This window comes from Brachyhypopomus gauderio, unplaced genomic scaffold, assembly GCF_052324685.1.
Source record: "Brachyhypopomus gauderio isolate BG-103 unplaced genomic scaffold, BGAUD_0.2 sc68, whole genome shotgun sequence".
Lineage (NCBI taxonomy): Eukaryota > Metazoa > Chordata > Actinopteri > Gymnotiformes > Hypopomidae > Brachyhypopomus > Brachyhypopomus gauderio.
This window is the reverse complement of record NW_027506889.1, coordinates 1375388-1388118: the sequence shown is the minus strand read 5'-3', so window position 1 is coordinate 1388118 and position 12731 is coordinate 1375388. Positions and strand designations below refer to the sequence as shown.

At 41.0% G+C, this 12731-nt stretch overlaps 1 long non-coding RNA gene across 1 annotated transcript in view; it reads right to left on the bottom strand.

Annotated features, from left to right (window-relative positions):
- Nucleotides 1-12731, bottom strand: part of LOC143490955 (uncharacterized) — a 109385-nt gene that overhangs the window by 82283 nt on the left and 14371 nt on the right. The gene's annotated exons all lie outside the window — the stretch shown is intronic.

Below are 12731 nucleotides of genomic sequence, written 5' to 3'. Positions count from 1 at the left end.
ACGCTGAAGGTCTATGGACGCTGAAGGTCTACAGACGCTGAGGGATCCTGCCTACGTATGAACATCCACATCACACCAGGGATGGTGACAGAGAGAGCGATGCCTACAGTGCCTGTTCCAGTGTGGATTAATCCCCTTCAGCCAAATCACTCAGTAATTACCTTTTATGAACACAACAGCTCTCTTTCTCCTCGTAATTAATAAGGCGTCGTCCTTTTCCTTTAGGACGAGGCACTGTTATACAGATGGTACACGAACAGCTGATCCACTTCGGAGCAAAGAGCTTTACTTCCCGCCGCTGCTCCAACAGCTCACTGGGTCCCTCATTCTCCAGTAGAACCTAAAGGGCATTTCTGCGATGGATCCGTCCGAATGGAAACACCGATGGGGTAAACACAGACCCAAAACTCAGCAGAGGGTAACAGGGCACATGGTGGAGTCCTTCATACGCCCAAGAGCTCAACAGGGCAGGACAACAGCTGCTGTCCTGATCCACAACTGCTCTGACCAAGAAGAACGGATCTCAGCACCAGTTTGTGAAGAACTTGAACGCTCAACACAAAGACGGTCACAAAATCACAAAACAATCCTGTCCCACACGACCAAGAGGAGGTGGTACAGCTCGTCCAGTCTGCCAAGTACTGGACAGTGACAGATGTTAAAGGCGGAGGTGTCTAGAGCTTCCTCAGATCAAGGCCACACAACCTCAATACTTTTACACCTGGACAACTATTGAACTAACAAAAAAGAATAGAATGAATGTCACCACAACTGAGATGTTTTTTTTTCCTTTCTCTTTTGAAATTCCTCTGTATTATTTTCATTATTTTATCTAATATTTCACAAACATATATATTTTTTAATTTGTGCTGCATAAACCACAAGAAGTGGGAGTGATTTGATGCATTTCCTTAACAAACACAGCTCAAAACAAACTTTCTTTAGGAACAACTTAAGTTTTCCTCAGACATCTTCCTGAAGGTGTTTTCCCTAAGAGCAGGAACCAGCACACAGGAACATGTTAAGTCTGCTGGGGGGGGGGGGGGGGGGGTCATCTTTTGATTAGACACAAATCTACTAGGCCATCTATTCCTTCTGCTACAATTCTATGAGGTAATAAAAAAAACTGTTCAAATGCTGAGAACAGGTTCAAACAAAGATGGCGGTAGTGTGGGAGCTGTGCGGTAGATCGATGTGCTCTCTGTTTCTGAGCTCCACTTCTGCCTTTGTACAAGCCCTGACTGAACCACCAGATGTACCGGGCTAGCCCAGCTCCATTTGCTGTGTAGCAGAGGTGAGAATTCCCACTGTAGCCGGATATGGAGCAGTATTCCACTGTAGCCGATATGGAGCAGTATTCCCACTGTAGCCGGATGTACAGTGATATCAGGATGCAGATCCCTCCCTGTGCTGCCTTGAGTGGGGAAAGACAAACCTGCACGGCCATGTCGTCCGCTACGGACAGTGTTTCATGAGGGAGTGAAGCTGCTACTCCACAGAGACAATGTTGGAATAATAATACACATCACATCTCGTCTTTCCAAAACATTCCACCTTCTCTCACTCACTCATTCTCACTCACTCATTCATTCTCTCACTCACTCACTCAATCATTCACTCACTATCTCTCTCACTCACTTCTTTTTTGCCCCATGCATCAAAATCAATAAATCTTCTCCACGACCAGAATAATACATTTAACAGTCGTCTTTTCCTGCCAATGAATAAATTGCAGCTTAGCTGAATGTGCAACGGGTTCGTTTTAGAAATACCCCTCTACTAGGCAGGAGGTCCATGAGTTAACACACCTCCTCTGGCAGGAGGTGCAGGAGTTAATGCTCCTAGCAGGAGGTGCAGGAGTTAATGCTCCTCCACTAGCAGGAGGTGCAGAGGAATAAGGCTTATTTAAGTCATTAATGCAATGGATTTAAATACACAAATTCCAGGAATGGTCAAACGTATAGTCACCTGTGAGACTGAGGGGCAACTACTGTGACCATTCTTAAAGATCACAAAGACCAGCTGGAACTAAATGGCAATTTTAGTGTTAATATTAATAATAATAATAATAATAATAATAATAATAATAATAATAATAATAATAATAATAATAATAATAATAATAACAACAATAATAAATATATATTTTTAAGGAAAACGTAGGAAAAAGGTTAAACCACAATTGGGTTTTGCACAATAATATATTATTTGGCACTGCAAAATAATATTCTAAAATAAGTGAGTGTGACAAAGTTTGGTAATGAGTTAATTATAGAAATTATTTAAATATACCACTGAATTACAGAGTAAACTAATTTACGTATAAACCAGTATTTCTGTGTGTGTAGCATTACAGCAAGATGACAGGCTGAAGGAGACAGATAAACGGGGCAGAAACTCCGGCGGTTTACCAACTTCACTGAGGTGTTCTGCTAAGTTTAAGCGCACCTGAGGCAGTCAATAAATCTATGAATGAAACCAAGGTCAGAGTGTGTGTACACAGACGATGGACTTCTCCTCCCAGTCACGCGCCAGCGCCCATTCAGTCTGTAATGTCAGCTATGCATCAGAAGCACGATTGACGCGCCCAGATTCTTTTTCATACAGCTGCGCAAAAGTTGAAGGAATGACCCAGGCAGGCCACCGTATCCAGACACCACAAATGTGAGGCTCAAACTGCTTTATCCTGGGCCTGTCCTTGTCCAGAACTTTGTTTTTCCACAGACAAGCAAAACACCATTCAGGCAAGTCATGAATGCTGAAGAAAAACAAGGTTTTCCTTAAAAATCCTTCATACATCACATCTTTAGATGTATGCTAATATTAGAAAAAGAGGATTTTATACAGCCACAGAGAAACTGATAAACTGATAGCCATAGTTACAAAGAAGAAATAAGCAAAGGTTCCACAAGGGCAAATCTTGCAAAATTACAACTCAACAGAATTACAGTTCAACAGTTAAACAGCTCAAAACCCAAAACAGCTCCATGACCACCCCTGTTCTCTTCCTTACATACCTTGTGTGTGTGTATATATATATATATATATATATATATATATATATATATATATATATATATATATATATATATATATATATAACTACACACTACACACACACGCTACTATCTGTGTTTCCGTCCAGGTTGGACAGTCCAGACTCACAGACCTCCTCCACCATCACTAGCCTTCATCATCCGAACATGCACAAAAACTCATTTTCCATCTAGTTTCTCATCCCGGTTGAACTGCCCAAAGGCTGAGTGCTCTAGTAGCAGTTAATGTTTCTCTGGAGGACATGCTCCATTCTGAAGTGGAAACATGATCCCAGCTTGAGAATTAAGCTGCGTTCAGAACTCCACACCACAGGACTACAGAGTCTGCGTCCACACCACAGGACTACAGAGTCTGCGTCCACACCACTGGACTACAGAGTTTGTGTCCACACCACTGGACTACAGAGTCTACGTCCACACCACAGGACTACAGAGTCTACGTCCACACCACAGGACTACAGAGTCTGTGTCCACACCACAGGACTACAGAGTCTGTGTCCACAGCTACAACTGCAACAGACTACAACCCTCTGTGTCCACACCACAGGACTACAGAATACAGGGTTTCAGTCTACACTACAAGATTACCACAAGGGCTGCCCTCAAGGCCATTATGTTGTTGTTGTCATTCGTTTGTTTGTTTGTAGACCTGATGTTTATGCTGTGAGCAATAACCCTCTCTCCTACAGCAGGCATTATCTCCCCACCCATGTGTTTATTGTCTTGTTCATACACATCCGTACTTACAGGAGCTAAAGGGAAGATGATTGCATTTCAGTCTCTGCACATATTAAGAAATAAGTGCGCCTGATAATGCCAGATGGGGATGAAACCAGTGCTCTATTCATTTCCCACTGACAATAACAGTGTTTGTGCGAGATGCACGAGGACTCAAGGACTCGTGCGGAGGAGCCCAGTGAAAGCGCTGCTGGTGCCACTGAGCAGCTCAGACATGCCGCATGGCCAAAGATGTGAAAAACATTAATGTCATTTTTCACTCTGAAAAAAGCTGTGACAGTCTATAAACTGGCATTTAAGAAAGTCCTGCTCTGTCAAATGTTAAAACACTATTGTCATATTCTATGAAATCAAATCAGTTTAAACTAAATAATGTTGGATGGGTCAGTATTATTTATGGTGCATTAAAAGCACCAGTTAAACTGTAAGAGTGATTATATATTCTTAGATTCAAGAAATCTTGTGCTATTAACAGTAGCATACTCTCCAAGAAAAAGCAGCAGTAGTTAACTGTAGCTCATTTAAGTGTGTCTACACAGCCAAATTAAAACTACACAACAAATGTAAGTGCACAGAGGAGCCCTTTCTAAACGCTATAACACATCTCACATCTGCTTCTAACGGAGGAGACACACAAGCGATTTCACAATCAAAAAAGGTGCTCCCTGTTACCAGAGGCAGTCAGGAGACAGAGCTCACCAACACCAAACCCAACACAGCTGCTCAGCCTGCCCACAAAAGGCGGTGGAGATGCGCCACGCCCGTGTACGTCCCATAACACGGCCACACAGCTGTGGGGACACTTGTATCTTTTCCCAATATGTATAGTTAGAGCTTGCACATAACTACACACTGGACAGGTTAGGGCAGCACACTTTTGTAGTACAGCTTGATGAATCACTGTGAAATATAAATTAAAAATGTTCACGAAGTCTGTAGAAAGTTCAGCGGAAAAGCAATGCTCAATGCAAAATAAAAGTCCCAAATTAATGAATTAATTAAATAAAAATAAAACACTGACTTTAGGCACAATGTTTTAATGAATAACACTATAACGCTGCACATGTACAAAAATATGAATACTGTTACCATATAAATGGCATTAAGCATTCTACTGCAAATTCAGTCTGCAATAACATACATCAAATAGCTGAATTTTTCATTTTCTTCCAAAACCTGTGCAATGTGTGTGTGTGTGTGTGTGTGTGTGTGTGTGTGTGTGTGTGTGTGTGTAATGAAATAAAAATAAAAAATAGCTTGAGCTGTGCTTTTACAAAACCCTCCAGAATCTTGAGCAGTGCAGGTAAAATAATTACAGGGAAAGATTACAGTACCAGCACAATAAATATATAAAGAAATATTGAAAAAAGAAATAAATATTCAACATCCAAAAAAAATCTTGAAAAAAATTCTAGTTTTATTGTCTTGGAGGAGATTAAGGATCTGAGCACACTAGAAAAATTACATTTAAAGCCCTTTAAAGGGGGACCAGAGGCGGAGTTGCTGTGTGTGAACAGTGTGCTGCCTGCTGCTCCTCAGAGCTGTGTGTGGACGTTCTGCTGCTCCTCAGAGCTGTGTGTGGACAGTGTGCTGCTCCTCAGAGCTGTGTGTGGACAGTCTGCTGCTCCTCAGAGCTGTGTGTGGACAGTCTGCTGCTCCTCAGAGCTGTGTGTGGACAGTCTGCTGCTCCTCAGAGCTGTGTGTGGACAGTCTGCTGCTCCTCAGAGCTGTGTGTGGACAGTCTGCTGCTCCTCAGAGCTGTGTGTGGACAGTCTGCTGCTCCTCAGAGCAGCACATCCACGTGCACACACGCCCAACGCTCTTCTCCACCTCTTCCAAGTATTTTGTCTTCCAGTTTGTTTTATTCTTCTTGCCTGATTTTAGACTCCATCTCACAAAACTTAACCACAACCAGCTCAGCTCGGCTAATCTGCTATCAACCTGAGAGACTACAGAGATGTTCGACTCAGACGGCATGCCGACCTGACAACGGCGTGCATGCATGAACAAACCGAAGGCTTTCCTTAGGTGCAGCTGCCGAAGGCCAAATGGAAATGGAGCAAGCACCGGGACTGAAATGTCACTGTATGAAAGAGAGATAACAGGGAACAGCCAATCAGCACGATGATTACAGATCACCACGGAGATACCACAAGCACAGTCTGTAACCCCAACGCAATGATACAAAGCTTTAATTACTTCTAATCAAAGACACAGTCACCTAGACCAGCACCACACCAGAGTCAAGGGCTGATGCTGTCCTTATCAAACTCCCAAACAGAAACTACAAACATGCTGTCCAATTTGCAAACAGAAAAGACTGCAATTATTACAGCGTGCAGGCTACGAGCCTATTCCAGCAATTATCTCTAAATCCCCAAATTTGTCATTTTAATAACAAAGCAAAAACAAGCTGACCCTGGTTCGACTACACACAGATTAAACACAGATTGGGGTTAACACAGCATGTCAGTGTGAATTTTCCTGTTTAAATTCTTTTAAATATATAACTGGGTCTAATAATTATCACTTTTTAAAGCTTTCCCTAGCATTACAGACATTAACTTGACTAAACTAATATTTGGTTAAGCATCAAATCAACATGTTGTAGTACAGAATCTGAAACCAATGCCTGTAAATTGCACCAGACCACAAGGTGAGGGAGTTGGCTACATCTCACAGACTCGTCTATGTGTGCAACGCATTTGACCTCTCAGGGCTATAGTGGAAATTCCAGTCAATTCCAATGCCTTATGCAAGCACAGGCAATCTTTCTACTGATACACCCCACGTTCTGTTCTTGTGTGGGGTAGAACTGATGTTTTATCTAGAAGGCCATTCTAGATAAAACTAGGGGGGGGGGGGTTCCGCGAGACAAGGCCTTTGGGGTTCCGCGAGACAACGTTACTGTGGTTCAACCTGACAACTTTTGAATGTGTTCTCACGTCTGACAATCTCAGCAGTGTCTGATGAACTGAAATCACCTTGAATTTTCACAAGAAATGTAATTTTTAAATGTACAGCTTCATAGAAGTAAGGGAAAAGAGAGATGGGTGTTCTTTAGGATGAGTGGAAAATGCCATGAACAATAACATAAAAAAACACAATTTTCTGGATTAAAAACATTTTAGTGTAAATTTGTACAGTAATAAAGAAAAACACAACTGACCAACACTGCCCAGGTGAACTCACCCCAGGATAAACACACTGAAAGCTCACCCCAGTTTAATAAACACTGGCCTGTGGGCTTGTGTTTGACTGCTCGCTTGTTTCTGTTTTTTTCTGTTCAGAGGTAGCAACACTTTGCTTCCTATCTGCATTTTATTGGGTTTTTTATTAGATTTTTATAATTAGCTTCGTTGTTTGTATTTTACTTAATGTCACATTTTTATTAAATATGTTCTTCTGTAAAACTACCATTAGAACTAACTGCTGGACACTTTTGCTATGACAGGACTTTCTAATTTAAAAGTTATTTACTAAAAGTCATCAAGACTCAAATTTGTTGTTTTTGGCTAATTTGGTCAAAGATATGTACTTTTATTTACCATTTAATTTGTCATACAAATATTAGCTACAGTGCATTTCACTACTGTTGATGCTAATTAAATATTGCCAAGCCATAATGCTGAAAAAAGAATTTTGCTGCTACCATTGGTAAGCAATTGATTTTATAACCTCATGCAATTAGGATAAGGCATTCATTCATGTCAAAGGGAGATGTTTTGGTGTTTTGGTAAAAAAATAAAAATAAAAAATTAAATTTTATATATATAAATATATATATATAGAGAGAGAGAGAGAGAGAGAGAGAGAGAGAGAGAGAGGATTCTGACTGCAAACGAATGATACTTTGTCTTTCTATTTATAAAAGCTAAAAAAGGACAGTCTTTAACAAAGCAAAAAATAAATAAAAAATGAAAGGAACTTGAAAAATCAACACAAAGCAAGGCACGAGGCAGGAGGAAGAGAGAGCTTGCTACTGCAGCAGTACTGTGACCTGCTCTACACACCCCACCTCTGCTAGCTTCTGCTAATCATTTCAGAAGCTGGCAGCCATGTCACTGAGGTACTGGGGTGCTACACCAACCCAGTTAGTCACACAGTCCTAGTGCAGTTATTTCGTTGGACGGGCCTTGTGTCTTCCTTTAACGAATGACACACAAATCAATGTCCATTGATACATTTCCTGCGTTGATTAATCACTGCACAAATCATAGGCAATAGGTCACGAAGAACACAAGATGAAGCAGACACTCCTAATGACCCGACGCTGCCTGTTCGCCCGCTGGCTAATTGAAGTGAAGAGGAGCTTCTCCTGGTCTTTCCGCTGGGAGCTGGAAGCATCAGAGCTAATACCAAATGACTGACTTGTGTCCGACTGGTGGGAGTCGCCCCCTTGCCTGCCTGCCTCCTCGAGGAGCTCCTGTGACCCACAAACCCCCCACCCTGTCAGGCAGCGGGGGACAGCGGGGGACACAGCCATTTCATTTATTCTACATAAAATAACATTTCTCAGCATAAAAACAAGGGAAAAATATAGAAAAATCTAAAATGTAAGAGGAACAGGTGCCACGCCAACAGTCGTATACAATCGCCAAACTCAGCAGGCGCGTTTTGAATTCAGTCCAGCATCCAGACTCCTTCCTTTTTCATTCCTTAATTTGCAGCATGATACAAATAAAAATTTTTACAAATTGTAGAGATGAGATTTATATATTTAACACAAGAATCATGAGTTAACACATTTCAATCAGTGTTAACACATTTCAATCTGTGTATTAATTTCTGTATCGTATTGTATAAAATGTAATATATGCTGGTTAATACAAACTTAACATGCATCTGCGAATTAATTTTACTTTTTAAGCTTTTGCATAATTACGTGCCCCAAACCACTTCGTAACATTGAATAAAAATAACTGTTCTTTAATATGACAGTACGCTGAATGAGAAGCTGTCTATCCTGCACTAAAATATTAACCACAGCCCAGAAACACGGCACACAGGGTTCAGTTGTCACATGGCCTTCACCTTAATCAAATGCACTGCTAATAATTTTCCATCTCAAATATGGGGAATGCACCACTACATATTCTCTACTTGTGTTTATTTCCACCCTCCATCTGACACACAACATACACAACACACACACACACACACACACACACAGCAGAATTTGTCCCAACTGTATAACTAATAGGATATATTACACTTTGTCTCTGTAATTAATGAGAGAGATGATGCTGCAAAACACATTTTAATTAGCACAGCACATCCTGTGTTAACATAGGACAGGACTACATTTTTCTAATAGCATGCAATCCTCAGCTGGGTTTTCACTGTTCAGTGCACAAGATCCAGATTTCTTTCAAAATTAAAGAAATTAAATCAGCAGAGGATTTATACAATTTAAGAACAAAATCCAGTAAAAGTCATTATTAATGATTACTGTAAATAAATGATTTTTTTTTGTGATAATAATTTTATCATTTTGGTCAAACATGTTAGCAGCTCCATTTAAACACGATTTTGTACAGTTTCTGTTCGACCAGAAAGCTGACGACACTACGTTATCTTCATCTTTGTTTTCGTGCTAAAGGAGCTCAGCCACGTGTCTTCAGCGTAGGACAACAGGCTTTCATCTAAGTGCCAGGCTGGTGGGTAATTTAGAGAATTTTGAACACAAAAGACAGAAGCAGGTGAGGTCCAAGCACATACCTGCCTGGTGACCTTCCGTCTTTGTGCCTGAGGGACGCCCAGACGCTCTTGGAAAGCAGCACGGCTGTCTCTCTCCTTGTACCGTTTCAACTCACAGGTCAAATACTTCCAACGTGAACAAGGCTGCCGCAATTATCCTTTTCAGATGTGGTACACGGAAAGATGACGTTCTCATCTTTGGAATAGTATTCCATAAGTCATTAAAAAGAAACAAAAATTCAAAAAAAAAAAAATTAAAAAAATACCAACTCACTTTTCTCCGTTTGTATTCATAGATACATCTCTGAATGACACGCCAGTCTTAAGGCTGCATGGTCAGTGTTTCTATTAAAACCTCGTGTGAAAAGGCACAATACCATCCTGGATACAGGCCTACAAAGATTGTTTTGTTTGTTCTGTTTTGTTTAAAAATGAAATAGTTTTTAATGACTACTGAAAAATGTTATAAAAAATGTTTTAAAATTTCAGACTGACAAATAAATCATTACCATTCGTAATTTCTAGAAGAAGTACACAAAAGTAAGCAATCAGTTCTAAAGTAATAACCTACATAATAAAATAATATTCTACTTAAATTAAAAATCTATTGTGAACTCAAAAAGAAAATAATTTTCCATTACTTCAGCAGGTCATTATTATACTGGTAACCAGTGTTTTATTATTTTACTATTTTATTATTGTATTGTTTGTTGTTTTTGAGTACATGCTGGTGATTTTGCTTTGCAGTTCACATGAATATGCTAATTTGAATATTTTGAATATTTAGGAGATGATGTGTATTTGAATATTAAGGACAGGACGTGTGTTTGATTATTAAGGAGAGGATGTATATTTGAATATTTAGGAGAAGATATGTATTTGAATATTTGATTATTAAGGAGAATATGTGTATTTGAATATTAAGGAGAGGATGTGTATTTGAATATTAAGGAGAATATGTGTATTTGAATATTAAGGAGAGGATGTATATTTGAATATTAAGGAGAGGATGTATATTTGAATATTAAGGAGAAGATGTGTGTTTGAATATTAAGGAGAGGATGTGTATTTGAATTTTAAGGAGAGGTTGTATATTTGAATATTAAGGAGAAGATGTGTGTTTGAATATTAAGGAGAGGATGTGTATTTGAATATTAAGGAGAGGACGTATATATGAATATTAAAGAGAGAAGGTGTTTTTCAACTGATACAGCACCCCGCACGGCCACAGACACACTGACAGGTGCCACTTCTTTTCCTGAGCTTTCTACGTCTCGTCTACGATCAGCCGGGCCACCAGCCAGGGATGTAAGCGCTCCGGCAGACCCGATAAACCCAGTCCTCCGCCAACAAAGATGGAGGTTCCGTGAGCTCGTCCAGTTTTCTTCTCTGCAGTCCGCCTCCCCGTCACGGCCGTCCTCCAGAAGAAAAAGTTTTTCCCAGTCCCTTTATCTTCCTGACAGAGATGGCGAGCGGCTAGCACGTGTGCATTCTTATTCAGCGCGTGGAGCAGTACGTGGAGGCTGAGAGGGCAGGCAGAATGAGGACGTTGAGAGAGGGAGAAGCGTAATGCCTTTAACAGCGCCGACCGCACGCTCGGAGCGGAACGTGACCTGTGACGGCCCAGCATTAGCCTCTGTGTCGGACCGCTGCCGACGCCGGCAGAAAATGGTACGCGATTTGTTCTGCCAGCGATGACTCACAATGGAGGACAGCTCCAATCAGACGTGAGCTCACGCCCGGACCCAGGCACTTTTACAGAATTGCTTCAGTTCCACTTTCCAATCACTCTGGCAGCGTGCATTGTCGCCATGGAGAGACCCACTCCATCTGCCGGTCTCGCTGGCCCCAAGTCAGTGTGGCAGGTACAGGGCTAATGGGACAATGCTTCCATGACAAGGGCAACCAATTAGATGGAGGTCTGAATAGGGCAAACAGACACTATCTCCATATCGGCTTGTCACCGTCACGTCACTAATGTACTTATACATGCCGTAATCCTGACAAGATAAGGTCATTTTCACCAGCTACAGGGGAAAAGGAGCTCAGAGCATCCAAGACCCTCAGTGTGAAGTGTCAGACAGAATCTATTAAAAGCTCTCACCACTGCTTTAACCTGACTTTAAACAAATTGACATAACATAGTACATGGTATTAATTTTGACTATACACAGGAATGGATTTCAGAAACACAGTGTTCAGTTTGTTTTTTTTTTTGTTTCTTTTTACAGAATCGGCTACTTCTTTGTCATGACCTGTATCCAATGTATGTAGAAAGCAGTCTATTCACAAATAACAAACACTTCAGTGGCCATCTTGTGAAAAGCCCATGAGTTTATTGTATAACTTTCTTTTTTTTTTTTTTTTTGGGGGGGGGGGGTGTTATCTGTTGGACATTTTGCAAATGTAAAAAATAAAAGAAAGCTCCTACTCATTAACTTGGGACTTGGGATTTTTCTAAATCTGCAAAAACAAAAAAAGGTTGTTCATGATACTAGACTGATGGTAGCAGTCAGAAAGGCATGAGCCATGCGCCACTCGGCAGAAGTTAAGACCTGGAGCTGTGATCTAGCAGAGACTGCCTTATTGATTCCAGACACAAATCCCCCTACTGCTGAGGAGAAACAGCTTTCTGAGACAGAGAATCTGTAAATCACACATCATCGTGTTACTGTGCCACTGGAAAGAAAGAAATAAATAAATGGAGAAGCATCCTCTTTAATAAAACACAGGCAATCCTGTAGATCAATATTTTGGACCACTATATGACCGATTTCACTGCTGGTCTTCGATTCAAATTAAATTTCAATTGAAAAATGACGGGACGTTGTGGAGGAAATGATTAAAAAGGAGACAGAAGTTCACATGTTCCATCCTCATCTCAGTCCAGTTCATTGCTCTTTTGTGATCTGCTGTAAATATCGAGGCTGTAATGTGTCCTTCTGGACCCTTCTGGAGTTCGGCGGATTTAAATCTTTTTGAGGACACCAGTCGCAGGCGACGTAGAGGGGACGCTCGCTTGGGACCGTGGTTACACGGAGTGGCCTGAACGTCGTCTCGGAAGCACTTTAAGCGGTCTCTAACGGAGGAGGAGGGGCTCTGGGGCACACCACGTAGACAACGCGCTCGACACTTTTATGAAAGCCCATAAAGCAAGCAGACGAGCAGGGTTTCAGGGGACTTTTACTTCTCTCTCTCACACACACACACACACACACACACACACACACACACACA